Below are 21493 nucleotides of genomic sequence, written 5' to 3' on the forward strand. Positions count from 1 at the left end.
TAGTATGGCCATTTTCATGATATTGAGTCTTCCTAACCATGAGCATGGAATGTTTTTCCATCTATCTGTGTCTTCTCTTATTTCCTTGAGCAGTGGTTTGTAGTTCTCCTTGAAGAGGTCCTTCATGTCCTTTGTTAGTTGTATTTGTAGGTATTTTATTCTCTTTGTAGCTATTGTGAATGAGAGTTCACTCATGATTTGGCTCTCTGTTTGTTACTGGTGTATAGGAATGCTTGTAATTTTTGCACTTGATTTTTGTATCCTGAGACTTTGCTGAAGTTGTTTTTCAGCTTAAGGAGATTTTGAGATGAGATTGATGCAGTCTTCTAAATATACAATCATGTCATCTGCAAATAGAGACAATTTGACTTCCAGTTTTTCTAATTTAATGCCCTTTATTTCTTTTTATTGCCTCATTGCTCTGGCTAGAAATTCCATTACTATGTTGAATAGGAATGGTGAGAGAGGGCACAATTGTCCTGTGCCAGTTTTCAAGGAAATGTTTTCAGTTTTTGCCCATTCAGTATGTTATTGTCTGTGGGTTTGTCATACATAGCTTTTATTATTTTAAGATACATTTCTCTGATATTCATTCTATTGAGAGTTTTCAGCATAAAGGCTTTTGAATTTTGTCAAAGGCCTTCTCTGCGTCTATTGAGATAATCATGTGTTTTTTGTCTTTGGTTCTGTTTATGGGATGGATTATGTTTACAGATTTGCATATGTTGAACCAGCCTTGCATCCCCAGGATTAAGCCTACTCGATTGTGATAGATAAGCTTTCTGATGTGCTATTGCATTCGGTTTACCAGTATTTTATTGAAGATTTTTACATCGATGTTCTTCATGAATATTAGCCTGAATTTTTTTTTTAGTTGTGTCTCTGCCAGGTTTTTGTATCGGGATGATGTTGGTTTCATAAAATGAATTAGAGAAGATTTCCTCTTTTTGTATTGTTTGGAATAGTTTCAGAAGAAATGGTAACAGCTCCCTTTTGTATGTCTCGTAGAAGTCAGCTGTGAACCCATCTGGACCTGGACGTTTTTTGGTCAGTAGATTATTAATTGCTGCCTCAACTTCAGACCTTGTTATTGGTCTATTCAAGGATTCCACTTCTTCCTGGTTTAGTCCTGGGAGGGTGTACGTTTCCAAATATTTATCCATTTCTTCTAGATTTTCTGGTTTATTTGCATAGAGGTGTTTGTAGTAACTCTGATGGTAGTTTGTATTTCTGTGGAATCAGTGGTGATATCCCCTTTATCATTTTTATTGCATCCATTTGATTCTTCTCTCTTTTCTTTTTCATTAGTCTGGTTAGTGGTCTATTTATGTTGTTGATGTTGTAAAACCCAGCTGCTGGATTTATTGATTGTTTGAAGGTTTTTCTGTGTTTCTTTCTCCTTCAGTTTTGCTCTGATCTTAGTTATTTCTTGTCTTCTGCTAGTTTTTGAGTTTGTTTGATCTTGCTCCTCTAGTTCTTTTCATTGTGATGATAGGGTGTCAAGTTTATATCATTCCTTGCTTCTCATGTGGGCATTTAGTGCTATAAATTTCCCTCTAGACACTGCTTTAAATGTGTCGCAGAGATTCTAGTACATTGTGTCTTTGTTCTCATTGGTTTTGAAGAACATCTTTATCTGCCTTCATTTCATTATTTATCCAGTAGTCATTCAGGAGCAGGTTGCTCAGTGTCCATGTAGTTGTGAAGTTTTGAGTGAATTTCTTAATCGTTCTAATTGGATTGCAGTGTGGTCTCAGATACTGTTTGGTATGATTTTCGTTTTTTTTTTTTTTTTTTTTTTTTTTTTTTTGCATTTGGTGAAGAGTCATTTACTTCCAATTATGTGATCAATTTCAGAGTAAGTGTGATGTGGAGCTGAGAAGAATGTATATTCTGTGGATTTGGGGTGGAGAGTTCTGTGGATGTCTGTTAAGTCCGTTTGGACCAGTTCTGAGTTTAAGTGTCTTGGATATCCTTGTTAGTTTTCTATCCTGTTGATCTGTAATATTGACAGTGGAGTGTTAATGTCTCCCACTATTATTGTGTGGGAGTCTAAGTCTCTTTGCAGGTAACTAAGAGCTTGCTTTATGGTTTCTACCCATCTTCGTGGATTTATCTAACTTTGTTCTTTGAAGTTGGTGACTTTTGGAAGGGGTCTCTGAGTGAACATTCTTTGTGTTGATAATGAAGCTATTTCTTTTTGTTTTTTAGTTTTCTTCTAACAGACAGGCCCCTCTGCTGTAGGATGGCTGGAGTTTCACTCTGGAACCTACTTGCCTGGGAATCTCCTGTGGGGGCTGCAGAACAGTATGGATTGCTGCCTTTTCCTTCTTCTGGTATCTTTGTCCCAGAAGGGTACCCCCTAGATGTCAGCCAGAGCTCTCCTTTATGAGGTGACTTTTTGGATATACTGGGGATCAGGGAGCCACTTGAAGAGCCAGTCTTTCCCTTTTCAGAGCTCAAATGCTGTGCTGGGAGCTCTGTTTTTTCATTCAGAGCTGCTGGGCAGAAGTGTTGAGGTATTCTGCAGTGGAACTAACAACCCCGCTTTTCCCAGGTACTGCAAGATACAGGATCACCCGGATACATACAGCAATACAGGAGTGCCCAAATACATAAAGAAAGTTCTTACAAAAACACTTAAACTCCCACACAAAGCAGACCTAACACACATCTACAAAACTCTCCACCCCAAATCCACTGAATATACATTCTTCTCAGCACCAAATTGCACTTACTCTAAATTTGACCACATAATTGGAAGTAAATCACTCCTCAGCAAATGCAAAATAATGGAAATCATCATAAACAGTCCCTCAGACCACACTGCTATCACATTAGAACTCAGGATTAAGAAACACAAAACCCACACAATTACATGGAAACTGAACAACTTGCTCCTGAATAACAACTAGATAAACAAAGAAATAAAGATGTTCTTTGAAACCAATGAGAACAAAAACACAATGTACTAGAATCTCTGGGACACATTTAAAGCAGTGTCTAGAGGAAAGTTTATAGCACTAAATGCCCACATGAGAAAATCTAAAATTGACACCCTATCGTCAACACTGAAAGAGCAAGAGGAGTAACATCAAATTCAAAAGCTAGCAGAAGACAAGAAATAACTAATATCAGAGCAGAACTGAAGGCGATAGAGACACCAAAAAACCCTACAAAAAAGATCAGTAAATCCAGGAGCTGGTTTTTCAAAAAGATCAACAAATTAGATAGACTGCTAGCCAGACTAATAAAAAGGAAAAGCGAGAAGAATCGAATAGGTGCAATAAAAAATGATGAAGGGACTATCACCACCAATTCCACAGAAATACAAACTACCATCAGTGATTACTACAAACAACTCTATGCACATAAACCAGTAAATCTTCAAGAAATTGATAAATTCCCAGACAATTACACCCTCCTAAGACTAAACCAGGAAGAAGTTGAATCCTTGAATAGACCAATAACAAGGTCAGAAGTTGAGGCAGCAATTAATAGCCTACCAAGCAAAAAGCATCCAGGTCCAGATGGGTTCACAGCTGAATTCTATGAAGAGGAGCTGGTACCATTCCTTCTGAAACTATTCAAAACAATACATAAAGAGAGAATCCTCCCTGTCTCATTTTATGAAACCAACATCATCCTGACACCAAAATCTGGCAGAGACACAACTAAAAAAGAAAATTTCAGGCCAATATCTATGATGAACATCAATGCAATAACTTCAATAAAATACTGGCAAACCGAATGCAACAACACACCAAAAAGTTTACCCATCACGATCAGGTAGGCTTCATCTCGGGGATGCAAGCCTGGTTCAATATACACAAATCTATAAACGTAATCCACTCCATAAACAGAACAAAATACAAAAACCACATGATCATCTCAATAGATGCAGAGAAGGCTTTCAACAAAGTTCAACAACGCTTTCTCAGCAAACTGACAGAAGAGCAGAAGATCAAACACTGCATGTTCTCACTCATAGGTGAGTGTTGAACAATGAGAACACATGGACACAGGGAGAGGAGCACTACACACTGGGTTCAGTTGGGGGGAAATAGGGGAAGGGCGTTGGGGGGTGGGGAACTGGGGAGAGATAGCAAGGGGAGAGATGTCAGATGTAGGTGATGGGGAGGAAGGCAGCAAATCACACTGCCACGTATGTACCTATGCAACAATCTTGCATGTTCTTCACATGTACCCCAAAACATAAAATGCAATAAAATAAATAAATGGGGGAAAAAAAACCTCTCAATGTTTCTTAAAATAATAAAAGCTATTTATGACAAACCCACAGCCAATATCATACTGAATGGGCAAAACCTGAAAGCATTTTCTCTGAAACCTGGCACTAGACAAGGATGCCCACTCTCACCATATCTATTCAATATAATATTGGAAGTTCTAGCCAGAGCAATGAGGCAATAAAAAGAAAGGGTATTCAATTAGGAAAAAAGGAAGTCAAATTATCTCTACTTGCAGACGACATGATTGTATATTAAGAGGACCCCATCGTCTAAGCCCAAAATCTTCTTAAACTGATAAGCAATTTCAGCAAAGTCTCAGAATACATAATCAATGTGCAGAAATCACAGGGATTGCTATACAGCAGTAACAGATGAACAGAGAACCAAATCATGAGCAAACTCCCATTCACAATAGCTACAAAGAGATAAAATGCCTAGGAACACAACTACCAAAGGATGTGAAGGATATCTTCAAGGAGAATGACAAACCACTGCTCAAGGAAATAAGAGAGGATACAGACAGATGGAAAAGTATCCCATGCTCATGGTTAGGAAGAATCAATATCATGAAAATGGTCATACTTCCCAAAGTAATTTATAGATGCAATGCTAGCCCCATCAGCAACCATTGACCTTCCACAGAGAACTGGAAAAGAAAAAAAAAAAAAAAAACAAAAACCACTTTAAATTTCATATGGAACCAAAAAAGTGCCTGCATAGCCAAGACAATCCTAAGCAGAAAGAACAAAGCTGGAGGCATCACACTGCCTGATTTCAAACTATACTAGAAGGCTAGAGTTATCAAAACAGCATGATACTAGTACCAAAACAGAGACATAGACAAATGGAACAGAACAGAGACCTTGGAAGTAACGCCACACATCTACAACCATCTTATGTTTGACAAACCTGACAAAAACAAGCAATGAGGAAAGGATTCCCTGTTTAATAAATGGTGCTGGGAAAACTAGCTAGCCATGTGGAGAAACCTAAACTGTACCCCTTTCTTACACCTTACAGTAAAATTAACTCCAGATGGATTAAAGATTTAAACATAAAATCTAACACCATAAAAACCCTAGAATAAAACCTAGGCAATACCACTCAAGACAGAGGCATAGGCAAGAACTTTGTGACTAAAACACTAAAAGCAATAGTAACAAAAGCCAAAATAGACAAATGTGACCTGATTAAACTCAAGAGTTTCTGCACAGCAAAAGAAACAATCACTAGAGTGAATTGGCAACCAACAGAATGGAAAAAAATTTTTTGCAAGCTATCCAGCTGACAAAGGGCTAATATCCACAATCTACAAAGAACTAAAGCGGATTTACAAGGAAAATCAAACAAATCTATTCAAAAATAGGCAAAGGATATGAACAGACACTTTTCAAAACAAGACATTTATGAGGCCAACAAACATATGAAAAAATGCTCATTATCACTAAGCATTAGAGAAATGCAAATCAAAACCACATTGAGATACCTTCTCACACCAGTTAGAATGGCGATCATTAAAAAGTCTGTAGACAACAGATACTGGAGAGGATGTGGAGAAATAGGAACACTTTTACACTGTTGGTGGGAGTGCCAATTAATTTAACCATGGTGGAAGACAGTATGGTGATTCCTCAAGAATCTAGAAATAGAAATACCATTTGACCCAGCAATCCCATTACTGGGTATATACCCAAAGGATTATAAATCATACTATTATAAAGAGACATGCACACATATGTTCATTGTGGCACTGTTGGCAATAGCAAAGATTTGGAAACAACCCAAATGCCCATCAATGATAGTCTGGACAGAGAAAATGTGTCATATATACACCAGGGAATACTATACAGCCATAAGAAATGATGAGTTCATGTCTTTTGTAGGGACATGGATGAATCTGGAAACCATCATTCTCAGCAAACTGACACAAGAACATAAAACCAAACACTGCATGTTTTCACTGATAGGCAGGTGATGAACAATGAGAACACATGGGTACATAGAGGGGAACATCACACAGGGGATAGACAGGGGTTGGGGGAAATGGGAGGAGAGGGATAGTGGGGGAAGTGGGGAACGGAGAGGATGGGGAGGAATAACACCAGAAGAAATGCCTAATGTAGGTAACAGGGGAAGGAGACAGCAAACCACCATGGCATGTGTGTAACTATGCAACAGTCTGCAGGATGTGCACATGTACCCCAGAGTTTAAGCACAATTAAAAAAAAAACAAAACAAAAAACAACTTGCTTTATGTATCTGGGTGCTCCTGCATTGGGTGCATATATATTTAGAATAGTTAGCTCTTCTTGTTGCATTGATCCCTTTCACCATTATATTATGCCCTTCTTTGTCTCTTTTGATATTTGTTGGTTTAAAGTCTGTTGTATCAGAAACTAGAATTGCAACTCTTGCTTGTTTTTTGCTCTCCATCTGCTTGGTAAATCTTCCTCCATCCCTTTATTTTGATTCTATGTGTGTCTTTACATGTGAGATGGGTCTCCTGAACACAGTGCACTGATGGATCTTGACTTTTTATCCAATTTGCCAGTCTGTGTCTTTTGATTGGGGCATTTAGCCTGTTTACATTTAAGTTTAATATTGTTATGTGTAAATTCAATCCTACCATTTTGATGCTAGCTGGTTGTTTTGCCCATTAGTTGACACAGTTTCTTCATTCTGTAGATGGTCTTTACCATTTGGTACCTTATTTTTTTTTGGTTGTTACTTTCCATGTTTAGTGCTTCATTTAGGAGCTCTTGTAATGCAGGCCTGGTAGTGACAAAATTGCTCAGCAATTGCTTGTCTGTAAAGGATTTTATTTCTCCTTCAATTATGCAGCTTAGTTTGGCTGGATATGACATTCTGGTTTGAACGTTCTTTTCTTTAAGGATGTTGAATATTGGCCCCTACTCTTTTCCGGTTTGTAGGGTTTCTTCCAAGAGATCTGCTGTGAGTCTGATGGGCTTCCCTTTGGATGTAATCCGACCTTTCTTTCTGGCTGCCCTTAGCATTTTCTTTCTTTCTTTCTTTCTTTTTTTATTTCAACCCTGGTGAATCTGATGATTATGTGCCTTGGTGTTGCTCTTCTTCAGAAATATCTTTGCGCTGTTCTCTGTATTTCTTAGATTTGAATATTGGCCTGCTTTGCTAGGTTGTGGAAGTTCTCCTGGATAATATCCTGAAGAGTGTCTTCCAGCTTGGATTCATTCTCCTTGTCGCATTCAGGTACACCAATCAAACGTAGATTATGTCTTTTCACATAATCCCATATTTCTTGGAGGATTTGTTCTTTTCACTTTTTCCTTTAATCTTGTCTTGTCATTTTATTTCATTGAGTTGATCTTCAATCTCTGATATTCTTTCTTCTGCTTGGTTGATTTAGCTATTAAAACTTGTGTATGCTTCTTGAAGTTATTGTGCTGTGTTTTTCAGCTCCATCAAGTCTTTTATGTTCTTCTCTAAGCTGTTTATTCTAGTTAGCATTTTGTCTAACCTGTTTTCAAGGTTCTTAGTTCATTTGCATTGGGTTAGAACATGTTCCTTTAGCTCAGAGAAGTTTGTTATTACCCACCTTCTGAAGCCTGCTTCTGTGAATTCATCAAACTCATTCTGTATCTAGTTTTGTTCCCTTGTGGGTGAGGAGTTGTGATCCCTTGGAGGAGGAGAGGTGTTCTCGTTTTTTATGATTTCAGATTTTTTGCACTGGTTTCTTCCCATCTTCATGGATTTATCTACCTTTGGTCTTTGAAGTTGATGAATTTCAGCTGGTGTCTCTGAGTGGATGTTCTTTCTGTTGTTGTTGAAGCTATTAATTTCTGTTTTTTAGGTTTCCTTCTAACAGTCAGGCCCCTCTGTTGCAGGGCTCCTGGAGGTCCACTCCAGACCCTACTTGCCTGTTAATCACCCATAGGGGCTGCAGAACAGCAGGGAATTCTGTCTGTTCCTTCCTCTGTAGATTTGTCCCAGAAGCATACCTGCCAGATGTCAGCCAGAATTCTGTATGAGGTGTTTCTTTGGATATACGCGGATCAGGGAGCTGCTTGAGGAGGCAGTCTGTCCCTTATCAGAGCTCAAGTGCTGTACTGGGAGCTCCGTTGCTCCCTTCAGAGCTGCTGGGCAGGGACATTTAAGTCTGCTGCAGTGGAACTCACAACCACCCCTTTTCCCAGGTGCTCTGTCTCGGGAAGTTGGGGCTTTATTTATAAGTCCCTGATGTGCTGCTTCTTTTTTTCAGAGATGCTCTGCCCAGCAAGGGGCGAGTCTAATCATAGTCTGCCTGCAGAGACATTGCTGAGCTGCCACTGGCTTTGCTGAGCTGCTGTGTAAACTTCCTTGTTTACACAAGTAAGGGTAGATCTGCCTCCAAAATGTCAGAATGCCTGGGTAACGGTGGACGCCCTTTCCCCCACTAAGCTCAACTGTCCTGGGTTGAGCTCAATCTGCTGTGCTGGCTATGAAAATCTTAAGCTAGTGGATTTCAGATTGTTGGTCTTTGTGGTGGTGGGATCCTCCAATCTAGATCACTTGGCTCCCTGTCTTCAGCCACCTTCTTTTTTTTTCAGGGGAATGGGTGGCTCTGTCTTGCAGGTGTTCCAGGCGCCAGTTAAAATGGCCACATAGATTTGTGCTGAAAACCCGCAGCACTGGCTAAAACGTCCACCCAGATTTGTGCTGCAAACCCAATGCACTTGTTGGCCCGGTGGGAATCCCCTGGTCTGTAGGCTGTAAAGACTGTGGGAGAAGTGCAGTACCTAAATTGGAGGACTGGAGTGGCTGGAAAAGTCCTCAATGGCCTCTGCTGGGTAGAAGCGGGGATCCTATGGCCTGTTGCACTTACTGGGTGAGGCAGCACCCTACCCTGCCTCAGTTTGCCCTTCCTGGGCTACACCCACTGTCCGATCAGTCCTATTGAGATGAACCTGGTACCTCGGTTGGAAATGTGGAGATCACTCGCCTTCTGCATCGCTCTCATTGGGAACTTGGGAACTGCGCTTCAGAGATGTTCCTATTCAGCCATCTTGGCTGAAGTCCCCCTGAAATTTTCTTTTTTAGTTGAGCCTGTCAGGTTTTGTTATCAGGATGATGTTGGTCTCATAAAATGAGTTAGGAAGAATTCCTTCTTTTCATGTTTTTTGGAATAGTTTCAGAAGAAATGGTAACAGCTCCTCTTTGTATCTCTGGTAGGATTCGGCTGTGAACCCATCTAGTCCTGGACTTTTTTTGATTGGTAGGCTATTAATTGTTGTGTCAACTTCAGAAGTTGTTATTGGTCTATTCAGGGATTCAACTTCTTCCTGGTTTAGACTTGGGAGGGTGTAAGTATCCAGGAATTTATCCATTTCTTCTTGAGTTTTTGGTTTATGTGCATAGACGTGTTTGTAGTAATCTCTGATGGTAGTTTGTGTTTTTGTGAAATTGGTAGTAATATCCCCTTTATCATTTTTTATTGCATCTATTTGAATATTCTCTTTTACTCTTTATTAATCTGGCTAGTGGTCAATCTATTTTGTTGATCTTTTCAAAAAACCAGCTCCTGGATTCATGTTTTTGAAGGGTTTTTTGTGTCTCTATCTCCTTCAGTTCTGCTCTGATCTTAGTCTTGTCCTCTGCTAGCTTTTGAAATTGTTTGCCCTTGCTTCTCTAGTTCTTTTAATTTTGATATTAGGGTGTCAATTTTAGATCATTCCTGCTTTATCTTGTGGGCATTTAGTGCTATACATTTCCCTCTACACACTGCTTTGTGTTCCAGAGATTCTGATACATTGTGTTCTTGTTCTCATTAGTTTCAAAGAACATCTTTATTTCTGCCATCATCTTGTTATTTACCCAGTAGTCATTTAGGAGCAGGTTGTTCAGTTTCCAAGTAGTTGTGCAGTTTTGAGTGAGTTTCTGAATCCTGAGTTCTAATTTGATTGCGCTGTGGTCTGAGAGACTTATGATTTCCGTTCTTTTGCATTTGCTGAGGAGTGTTTTACTTCCAATTATGTGGTCAATTTTAGAATAAGTGCAGTGTCATGCTAAGAAGAATGTATATTCTGTTGACTTGGGGTGGAGAGTTCTGTAGATATCTATTAGGTCTGCTTTGTCCATAGCTGAGTTCATGTCCTGGATATCCTTGTTAATTTTCTGTCTCATTGATCTCTCATATTGACAGTGGGGTGTTAGTGTCTCTCACTATTATTGTGTGGGAGTCTGATTCTCTGTATAGGTCTGTAAGAACTTTATGAATCTGGGTGATCCTGCATTGGGTGCATATAAATTTAGCATAGTTAGCTCTTCTTGTTGCATTGATCCCTTTGCCATTATGTAATGCCCTTCTTTGTCTATTTTGATCTTTGTTGGTTTAAAGTCTATTTTATCAGAGACTACGTTTGCAACCCCTGCTTTTTTTTTTCTTTCCATTTGCTTGATAAATATTCCTCCACCCCTTTATTTTGAACCTATGTGTGTTTCTGCATGTGAGATGGGTCTCCTGAATATAGCACACCAATAGGTCTTGACTCTATCCAATTTGCCATTCTGTATATTTTAATTGGTGCATTTAGCCCATTTACATTTAATGTTAATATTGTTATGTGTGAATTTGATCTTGCCATTATGATGCTAGCTGGTTATTTTGCCCATTAGTCGATGTAATTTCTTTACAGTGTCAATGGTCTTTACAATTTGTTATGATTTTGCAGTGGTTTTTACTGCTTGTTTCTTTCCATATTTACTGTTTCCTTCAAGAGCTCTTGTAAGGCAGGCCTGGTGGTGGCAAAATCTCTCAACATTTGCTCATCTGTAAAATATTTTATTTCTCCTTCACTTATGAAGCTTAGTTTGGCTGGATATGAAATTCTGGGTTGAAAATTACTTTCTTTAAGGATGTTGAATATTGGACCCCCCTCTCTTCTGGCTTGTAGGGCTTCTGCTGAGAGATTTGCCATTAGTCTGATGAGCTTCCCTTTGTGGGTAACCCGATCTTTCTCTCTGTCTGCCCTTAGCATTTTCTCCTTCATTTCAATCTGGGCAAATCTGACAATTATGTGTCTTGGGGTTTCTCTTCTCAAAGAGTATCTTTGTGGTATTCTCTGTATTTCCTGAATTTGAATGTTGGCCTGTTTTGCTAGGTTGTGGAAGTTCTCCTGGATAATAACCTGAAAAGTGTTTTCGAACTTGGTTCCATTCTCCCCATCACTTTCAGGTGTACCAATCAAACGTAGATTTGGTCTTTTCAATTAGTCCCATATTTCTTGGAGGTTTTGTTTGTTTCTTTTCATTCTTTTTCCTCTAATCTTGTCTTCTTACTTTATTTCATTGAGTTGATCCTCAATCTCTGATATCCTTTCTTCCGCTTGATCAATTCAGCTACTGATACATGGGTATGCTTCATGCAGTTCTCGTGCTGTGTTTTTCAGTTCCATCAGGTCATTTATGTTCTTCTCTAAGCTCATTATTCTAGTTAGCTATTCATCTAACATTTTATCCAGGTTCTCAGCTTCCTTGCATTGGGTTAGAACATACTCTTTAGCTTGGAAGAGTTTGTTATTACTCACCTTATGAAGCCTGCTTCTGTCAATTTGTGAAACTCATTCTCCATCCACATTTGTTCCCTTGCTGGCAAGGAGTTATGATCTTTGGAGATTAGCCATTCAGGTTTTTGGAAGTGTCAGCCTTTGTGTGCTGGTTTCTTCCCATCTTTGTGGATTTATGTACCTTTGGTCTTTGAAGTTGGTGACCTTTGGATGAGGTTTCTGAGTGGATGTCCTTTTTGTTGATGTTAATGCTATTCCTTTCTGTTTGTTAGTTTTTCTTCTAACAGTCAGGTCCCTCTGCTGCAGGTCCACCCCAGACCCTGTTTGCCTGGGTATCACCAGTGGCGGCTGCAGAACAGCAAAGATTGCTGTCTGCTCCTTCTTTTGAAAACTGCATCCCAAAAGGGCATCCACCAGATGCCAGCCAGAGCTCTCTTGTATGAGGTGTCTGTCGGCCCCTATTGGGAGGTGTCTCCCAGTCAGGATACATGCGGGTCAGGGACCCAGATGAGGAGGCAGTTAGTCCCTTATCAGAGCTTGAAAGCCATGCTGTGAGATCCGCTGATCTCTTCAGAGCTGCCAGGCAGGGACGTTTAAGTCTGCTGAAGCTGCTCCTACAACTTCCCAGGTGCTCTGTCCCAGGGAGGTGGGAGTTTTATCTGTAAGTCCCTGAATGGGGCTGCTGCATTTTTTTCAGAGATGCCCTGCCCAGGGAGGAGGGATTCTAGGGAGGCTGTCTGGCTGCAGCGGCTTTATTTACATTGTGTGGGTAAAACTGACTACCCAAGCCTCAGCAATGGCAGATGCCCCTTCCCCCACCAAGCTCCAATGTCCCAGGTTCAGCTCAGACTGCTGTGTTGGCCATGAGAGTTTCAAGCCAGTGGATTGTACCTTGCTAGTCTCCATGGAAGTGGGATCAGCCGAGCAAACACTTGGCTCCAATGGCTTCAGCTGCCTTTCCAGGGCAGTGAGCAGTTCTGTCTCTCTGGCATTCCAGGAACCACTGGGGCATGTAAGAAAAACTTCTATGGCTAGTTGTTTCTGCTCAAATGGCCATCCAGTTTTGTGCTGGAAACCGAGGGCCCTGGTCATGTAGGCACTGCAGGGAATCTCCTAGTCTGTGGGTTGCAAAGACTGTGGGAAAAGTGCAATATCTGGGCCAGAGTGCGCAGTACAGTCCCTAATGGCTTCCCTTGGCTAGGAGAGGGAGACCCTACCCTACCCTGGCTCACCCTCCTTGGGCTGAACCACTGTCCAACCAGCCCCAATAAGATGAACCAGGAACCTCAGTTGGAAATGCAGAAATCGCCCACCTTCAGTGTTGATCTCGCTGGGAGCTGCACACTGAAGCTATTCCTGTTCAGCTATCTTGCCAGCAATCTCCTCTTTGTTTCTTGTTGTTGTTGTTGTTGTTGTTAACTCTTAAATTTGTCCTCACTGAGCCTCCAACAATTGTTTAATTAAGATTTCCCTATCCTTGTACTGATTCCTCTTGGAGCATTCTGCTCATGGATTTCTGCTTTTTTAGGTAAACTGTGGTTCTTCTGTATGCATCTGTCTCTAATTTTGAGAGCAGCATGTTTGTCCTGTGAACTCTGTTCTTTGATGGATTTAAGAAAAATTGTTAATTTTCAGATTGTTAGCTCTTTTCTTGTTATTTGCTGGGATTGATGAATTCCATGCTCTTCACATGCTAGACTGGAAAGAAAAAGGTTTTGGGTGTGGTTTTAAATTTTCTTTCAGATTTCCTCATTGTCCCATGGATTATTTAGAAATGTGCTGTCAAAGTGTTTAGAAAGTTTTATTACTATCTTTCCATGATTAATTTCTAGTTATTTTACACTGTAGTCAGAATGCACAGTCTATAATGACTGCACGTCTTTTCAATTTCTTGAGACTTGTTTTAGGCCCAGGATATGGTCATTTTTTGTATATGCTCTATCCGAGCTTGAATACCTATACTGCTATTGAGTTTAGCACTCAATGTATGTCAATTAGATTGTGTTGGCTGACTGTATTTTTCATTTCTATATTCTTTTTTTTTTTCTTTTTTAAGAGACAGGGCCTCTATCACTCAGGCTCGAAAGCATTGGCATGATCATAGTTCACTGCAGTCTCAACTCTTGGACTCAAGTGATCCTCCCTCCTCAGCCTCCCAACTAGCTGCAACTACAGGCACGTGCCACCACACCCAGCTAATTTTGTTACTCTTTGAAGACAAGGTCTTGCTATGTTGCCCAGACTTGTCTCAAGCTCCTGGCTCCTGGCCACAGGCAATCCTCTCACCTTGGCCTCTCTAAGTGCTGGGATCACAGGTGTGATCCACCATGGCTGGCCTTTCAGTTCTCTATTCTTGATGACTTTCTATCTAGTAGTTATTTATTTATTTATATTGCATTTTAAGTTTTGGGGTACATGTGAAGAACATGCAAGATTGTTGGCAGTGTGATTTTCTGCCTTCCTCCCCCTCACCTATATCTGGCATTTCTCCCCATGGCCTCCCTCCCCAACTCCCCATCCCCCACTGTCCCTCCCCTATTTCCCTCCAACAGACCCCAGTGTGTAGTGCTCCCCTCCCTGTGTCCATGTGTTCCCATTGTTCAACACCCACTTATGAGTGAGAATATGCAGTGTTTGATTTTCTGCTCCCGTGTCAGTTTGCTGAGAATGATGGATTCCAGGTTCATCCATGTCCCTATAAAGGACATGAACTCATTGTTTTTTATGGCTGCGTAATATTCCATGGTGTATATGTGCCACATTTTCCCTGTCCAGTCTATAAGTTGGTGAGAAGTGGATGTTGGAGTCCCCATATATAATTGTGGGTTTCTATCTCTCATTTCACTAGTTTTTCTTTTATGTATTTTGAGATTCTGATTTTTGGTTTGTACACATTTAAGATTATTATGCCACTCTGATAGAGTGATCCTATAATCATTATGTTATGTCCCTCTTTGTAATAATTTTCTACAAAGTATATTTTATTAGATATTAATATAGACAATCTTTTCCCATTCTTTTATTTTTAAAACACCTATGTTGTTAAATTTGAAATGATTTCTACTCTTCTCATCTGTCCTTTGACTGGTATATTTAGACCACATATATTTAAGGTAGTTGTTGGTATTTTAGCACTTAAGACAGACATTTTAGTATTTGTTTTCTATTTATTTCCTTTGGTTCTTGTTCTCAACGTCCTGTGCATTTCTTGAACATTTTAAGGATTTCATTTAGATTTATTTATAGTGCTTTTGAATGTATGCCTCGTATAGTTTTGTAGTGGTTACTCAGGGTATTAAAAAATACCCATGTGACTTAGTCTCTGAGTATTAACATTTTACCACTCTGTGAAGTGTGGAAACCTTAAATCCATTTAGGTCCCTTTATTTATCCACTTTTAAAATACCATTGTCTTGAGTAACAGATAGGGTTACAATTTCTTTTAATAATCAATTTTGATCTATAAGACTTAGCAGGAGAAGTGGGGGGTGGGGAGTTGGGGAGAAATAGCATGGGGAGAAATACTAGATATAGGTGATGGGGAGGAAGGCAGCACATCACACTGCCACGTGTGTACCTATGCAACAATCTTGCATGTTCTTCACATGTACCCCAAAACCTAAAATACTATTAAAAAAAAAAACTTAGCAGGAGAACAAGTCATTTTACATACCCTTCTCTATTGTTCCTCTTCTTTCCTGATACTCTATTATTTCTTCTTTCATTATTTCCTTTCCCTTGGAAGAATTTCATTTCACCAATATCTAAGAGTAGGTCTGCAAGCAATGAATTCTTTTAGTTTTCCTTCAACTGAGGATACCTTTATTTCCCACTTATTCCTGAAAGACAATTTTACTGATAATATAATTTGAAGCTGATAGTTTTTTGTTTGTTTCCTATCAGCTGTTAAAAACTTCTGTCCCATTTTCTTTTATCTGGCTTTCAGTTTCACATGAAAAATCCACTTTCATTTGATATTCTCCTGTCAATAATACATCATTTTATCTGGCTGTTTTCAATATTTTTTAATTTGTCTTTAGTTGTCAGAAGTTTAATTATCATGTATCCTGGTATGAGTCTTTTGGTGGTTTACTCCCTTTAGGGTTTGCTCAGTTTCCTGAATCTATAGGTTTGTATCTTTCACTAAATTTGAAAAATTTTCAGGCATTATTTCTTCAAGTACTCTGTCAGCCCTGCTCTCTTTCTCCTTTCTTGGACTCCAAAGATATGAATGGTTTTGAAATTTAATTATTTTTTATTACACAAGTCTCTGAAGTTTGATTTTTTTTTTCTTTGCTTTCTCTTTTTTTAGAACTGGGTAAATTCCATTTATATATCCTCAAGTTCACTGATTCTCTTATCTGTTATCTCTATTCTACTAGGAGCTCATCCAGTGAGTTTTTGGTTTCTCTTCTGTTACTGTTACTGGTGGAGGAGATCTGAGTTATCCCAAGTTACCAGTGGCATATCTGTATGGGTATGCAGCAACATCAGTCCTCCTCAGTAGAAATAATTTGACTGAGGAGCATAAAGCAGAAGAAGAGACGAAGGCAAGTTTTAGAGCAGGAGTGGAAGTTTATTTAAAAAGCTTTAGAACAGTAAGGAAAAAACAGAAAGGAAAGGAAAGGAAAGAAGGAAAGTACAACCGGGAAGACAGCCAAGTAGATGACTTGAGAAACCAAGTGGACAGCTTGGCCTCTTGACTTTATACACTGGCATACTTCCAGGATCTTATTGGGAAGCTGCTGATCAGTTTTAAGTGTTTTCTATCTATTAGGAGACTGACTTTCCCTGGCACCAGCTTTGACCAATTATTACCTTAGAGAAACTGTTAACAATAGCCTGACCGTCAGCCAAAGGTCACCCAACACTCCTGGTGTGCATGTGTTGGGGAGCCCTCTCCTGCCCTGCTCATACTTGACTACTTACCTACTGTAACATCATTATTGTATCTTTCACTTGTACCGTTACCATTTCGTTTGGCTTTTTTATTTTATTATTTTTTTTAGGCAGGGTCTCTGTCACCCAGGCTGGAGTGTAGTGGTGCAATCACAGCTCACTGTAGCCTCAATCTACTCAGCTCAAATGATCCTCCCCAACAGCTTCCCAAGTAGCTAGGACCACAGGCTCACACCAACATGACCAGCTAATTTTTGTATTTTCTGTAGAGAAGGGGTGTTTTACCATGTTGCTCAGACTGGTCTCAAACTCCTGGACTAAAGTAATCTGCCTGCCTCAGACTCCAGAAGTGCTGGGACCATGCCTCACTTCCATTTTTTTTTTTTTTTAATGGAGTCTCACTCTGTCACCCAGGCTGGAGTGCAGTGGCACAATCTCGGCTCACTGCAACCTCTGCCTCCTGGATTCAAGCAAATCTCGTCTCAGCCTCTTGAGCAACTGGGACTACAGGCACACACCACCAGGCCTGGCTAATTTTTCTATTTTTAGTGGAGACAGTGTTTCACCATATTGATCAGGCTGGTCTCTAACTCCTGACCTCAGGTGATCCACTCACCTTGGCCTCCCAAAGTGCTGGGATTACAGGTGTGAGTCACTGCACTCAGCCTCATTTGGTTCTTTTAAAAATAACTTTTATTTCTTTGCTGAAATTTTCAATTTTTTTCATTTGTTTCAAATGATTATTTATTCCTTCTTGAATCCTTTTTATGACAGCGGTTTTAAAATCCTAGTCAGGTAATTCCGACACCTGATTTATCTCAGTGCTGATGTCACTCAATTGTCTTTTTTAATTCAAATTGTGAGTTTTCTATTACATCCTGGACATTTTGTCTATTATGTTAGGAGACTCTAACTTTAAACTTTCTATTTTAGCAAGCAGTCACCTTGTTTAGCTTTCGCATGCAGATCCTCTCCTACCTTTGTCAGCGATCATTTCAGTAAAGTTTAGTTTTTGAAGGCTTTTTGGTGCTATTTTGGTCTGACTGGTTTGCCTGGTGCCATTCAGGCTCCTCCTGTTTTCTGTTTGCGCTGCCTGAGGGGAGCAGAAATGGTTTCCCTAGGCCTGTTGCCCAATGTCTCTTAGTTGGGCATGGAACTTGCAGGCCTGCAGTGACAAAGAGGCTTCCCTGCCTAGTCCCTTGTTTTGACAGAGCCCCCATCTGCCTGTGGAGATGAGTGGTCATCCTGGGATGAGCACTTATGGCAGGGTCTCTTTTTCTCCTGGCTGCCCACGTCTCTGAGTGGGGAACGGACTGGCTGCTCATTCTAACAATGAGCAATGGGGATTAGGGATGTCTTGATGGATTCCCCTTGATTATGTTGTCAGGCTCACCTCTTGCTGGAGGGACTCCTGTTTGATCTCGGAGAGGAATAAGCCTACCTGGGCTGCCTTCTCTTGTTAGGTTGGAGGTCAAGAAATACCCAACCTGGACTGACATCTTGTTGGGTGACAGGATATAAAACACCTTGCTTCTGTGTTGTTACTATAGCCCTGGGATCCCAAACCAGCTCTCCTTCATACCACCTTTCAGAGTTCTCCTTTGGTTGCCACTTGTATTATTTCCAGGCCTTATGGTTGTACTTAGTGGAAAGGAATAGTGAGAAATGAATCTACAGTCTTGTCTGAACTGGAAGTCCAATCAATAGGATTTTAGAGTATGAAATTCTCAAGATAGACAATATTTTCAGTCAGTCCTGTGTTCTAGTAGCCTACATACCAGCTTGGTGACTTTGAACAAGACTTGTTATTTCAGCCACATAAAATATATTTAAAGCTCCCAGCCCAAGACCTAGCACAGATGAACCACTCAATAGGTATTCAGCCTTTTCCTAGAAATCATCTAGTTCAAACCACCTGTCTTAAATACAATGTACCAGGGGCCTAGAGAAACAAGGTAGTCGTCTTTCAAATGTGCTGTGCCTTACATATACCCAAGTAGCATTTTTCCCCCAAAGGCCAGCACATACTCCATTAATACTCGATTTTGTTCCTTACTTCTATAGTTAGTTCTAGTTCAGTTGGACAGGATTTGAAGATTGAAATTAATAATACCAATTTATATTTGAAAAGTACTTCCAAATTTGCAAAATGTTTTGCAGCTACAATTTCCCTTGGCTGTCACAATCACAGCATCAGTCTGGCAGGGTAGAGATTATTCCTGTTTTGTAAATAAGGAAACACAACAGGTCGGGGGCTGACTTATCCAGAAGCGCTTTCTCATTTAGAGGCTTCCTTTGACACCCTCTCTTCTGTGAAACTAGGCCTTTTTTGAATGACAGGAGGTTGTGAACATAGTTGATTTCAGAGTGCCCAGCTTGCCACACCCTCACCCACAGCTAACACAGTGTATTACCTTGGGACTACAGAGTGAATAAATTCCGAGATCACACTTATGTTCTGTACAAAGTACCATAAAAATTTGGAACTCAAATTATCCTTAGAGTTTGATATGGTTTAGATCTGTGTTCTCGCTCAAATCTTATGTTCAATTGTAATCCCCAGTGTTGGAGGTGGGGATCCTTCATTAATGGTTTAGCATCATCCACTTACTGCTGTTCTCCTGAGAGTTCCTGTGAGATTTTTTTTTTTTTCTGAGATCTGGTTAACTGTGTGTAGCACCTCCATCTTCACTCTCCTGCCATGTGAGATGCCTCGCTCCCCCTTTGTCTTATGTTGTGATTTTAAGTTTTCCTGAGGCCTCCCCAGAAGCCAAGCAGATGCCAGCATCATGCTTCCTGTACAGCCTGTGGAACTGTGAGCGAATTAAACCTCTTTTCTTGATAAATTATCCAATCTCAGGTATTTCTTTATAGCAATGGATGAAAGGGTTGATACAGAGTTTGTTGGTTAAAAAAAAATCCTACCAGAATAGATGAAAATACACATCTGTATAGGTCACCTCAGGGAAAGCAGTTACCTCAAATCAGAAAGGAGGCTGTTGAATTCTAACCAAGGAAAGTACGGTATAGCTCAGAAACGCAACACTGAAATTTGACATAGAAGAAAGCTGTAGCATGGTTAACAATAGGAGACTGGTTGAATAAACTATAGTTCATATAGTGAGAAACTATGTGTCCATTAAAATAGCAAAATAAACCTATATTTGTTGAAATGATGTTCAAAATTAAATGAGACTGTTATATAGTTCTATTTTCTTCTCTGTGCATGTAGATTTCTCTCTGCATAGAGAAATTCCGACGTCTTCTTTTTTGGTTCTCTATATTTTAAAAACATTCTGTAATGAACAAAGATTATTGGCTAATTTAGCCTAATATATTACATTGTAATCTGATTGTATAAAGACAATATGTCAAGAGTAGGAAGGGGCTGAATGGAGTTGAAAAAGAAAGAATAAGAGTAAGAACTTGTCAGTGTAATCAGCAGCATCGAGGGTGAAAGTAGGAGGAGGCTGACTAATGCTTTTTGACTTTTTTATTATGTGCCAGGGACTTTACCAAGTAATACTTTACATGTTAGCTCTGTTAACTTGCACAATGACCCTGTGTGGTAGGTACAATTATCATTCCCATTTTATAGATGTGACCTCTGAGGCTGAGAGAGAGAAAATGACTTGCCCAAAGCCACCGGACTAGCAGAGCCAGGACTAGATCCCAGGTCTCTCTGTATTCCACTCACTGGAGGCCCTGATCATGTGGTGCCCAGAGAGGGAAGCTCTTTTGAGGCCTGGAGGAAATAACCCCCAAGTTCATGAGTGGGAATTCTTGCTGGGAGAGGAGGCGGCCAGGGCAGGAGAGAAGGCCCTGGAAGGGGAGGAAGAGCTTGGTCCCTGAACAGGTCTGTCCCCAATGTGAATAAACAAACTGGTATACTGTCAGCACTCTTTTATGAGTTAAGTTGGTGTCAGTCTTGCCCTCACAGCTGGTCAATGGCAGTGCTTTTAAGAACCAGGTGTCCTGATACCTTTCTTGTTTTATTTTAACATCAACAGAGAATATTTTAACCTATCTGCAGATTCTGTCTTTATAAGGTGGTTCATCTGTTGAGGCTAGGTCAGTGTACCATTTTTGGAGGTATGCTGTCTTTTCTTTTCTTTGTAGCTAATACACAACAACTTCACACATGCAAAAGACTGAAGGTTTTTAATTTTGGACAAAAAAACACTGTATCATCCAAACATTTACAAACTGTAACACAACTGCAGTAGAGGGCCAGTGAGCATCTGTGGCACTGGACAAAACAACTGGCAGTGAACATCTTCACTTGGTCATACATCCATGCCTCAGTGGTGTGGAACACTCACGATAACATATGATAGGGAATTAAAGTCAATCATTCACACTGTTGTACCTTGGCAAGTTCAGACTTGAGCTGCTGTGACAGTGTTAGTCTGCAAACCTGGAGCTAATAAAAAGGTTCTCAAAGAATCTATATAGTTCAATTCTGAATTATACATCAGTTGCATGTTCTTCATGCAGGTATGTGGGTGACATTAACATATTACAGATAACACTGGTCATATACTTAAATCTCACTTTTAAAGTTGCCTGATAATATATCCCAGAGAAAAGGCCAATTGCTTCACTTTGGTTTGTATCTCTGGCTTGGCATATCTCAAAGTTCTCATTAAACTTAGCTAGACAATATGAAAGTAAGAAGATTTGCAGTAATAGAGTTTCTAAATTCTTGGACAAATCCTCTTCATCTGAATGCCCAAATAATCTATGAGACCAGATGCTACTAAAGTTCCAGTAAACACACACACACACACACACACACACACACACACACACACACACACA

At 40.0% G+C, this 21493-nt stretch overlaps 1 long non-coding RNA gene across 1 annotated transcript in view; it reads left to right on the forward strand.

Annotated features, from left to right (window-relative positions):
* The window catches only part of LOC116535020, a 167331-nt gene that overhangs the window by 53610 nt on the left and 92228 nt on the right, over window positions 1-21493 (forward strand). The gene's annotated exons all lie outside the window — the stretch shown is intronic.

This window comes from Sapajus apella, unplaced genomic scaffold (assembly GCF_009761245.1).
Source record: "Sapajus apella isolate SASKATOON/1434 unplaced genomic scaffold, GSC_monkey_1.0 scaffold91, whole genome shotgun sequence".
Lineage (NCBI taxonomy): Eukaryota > Metazoa > Chordata > Mammalia > Primates > Cebidae > Sapajus > Sapajus apella.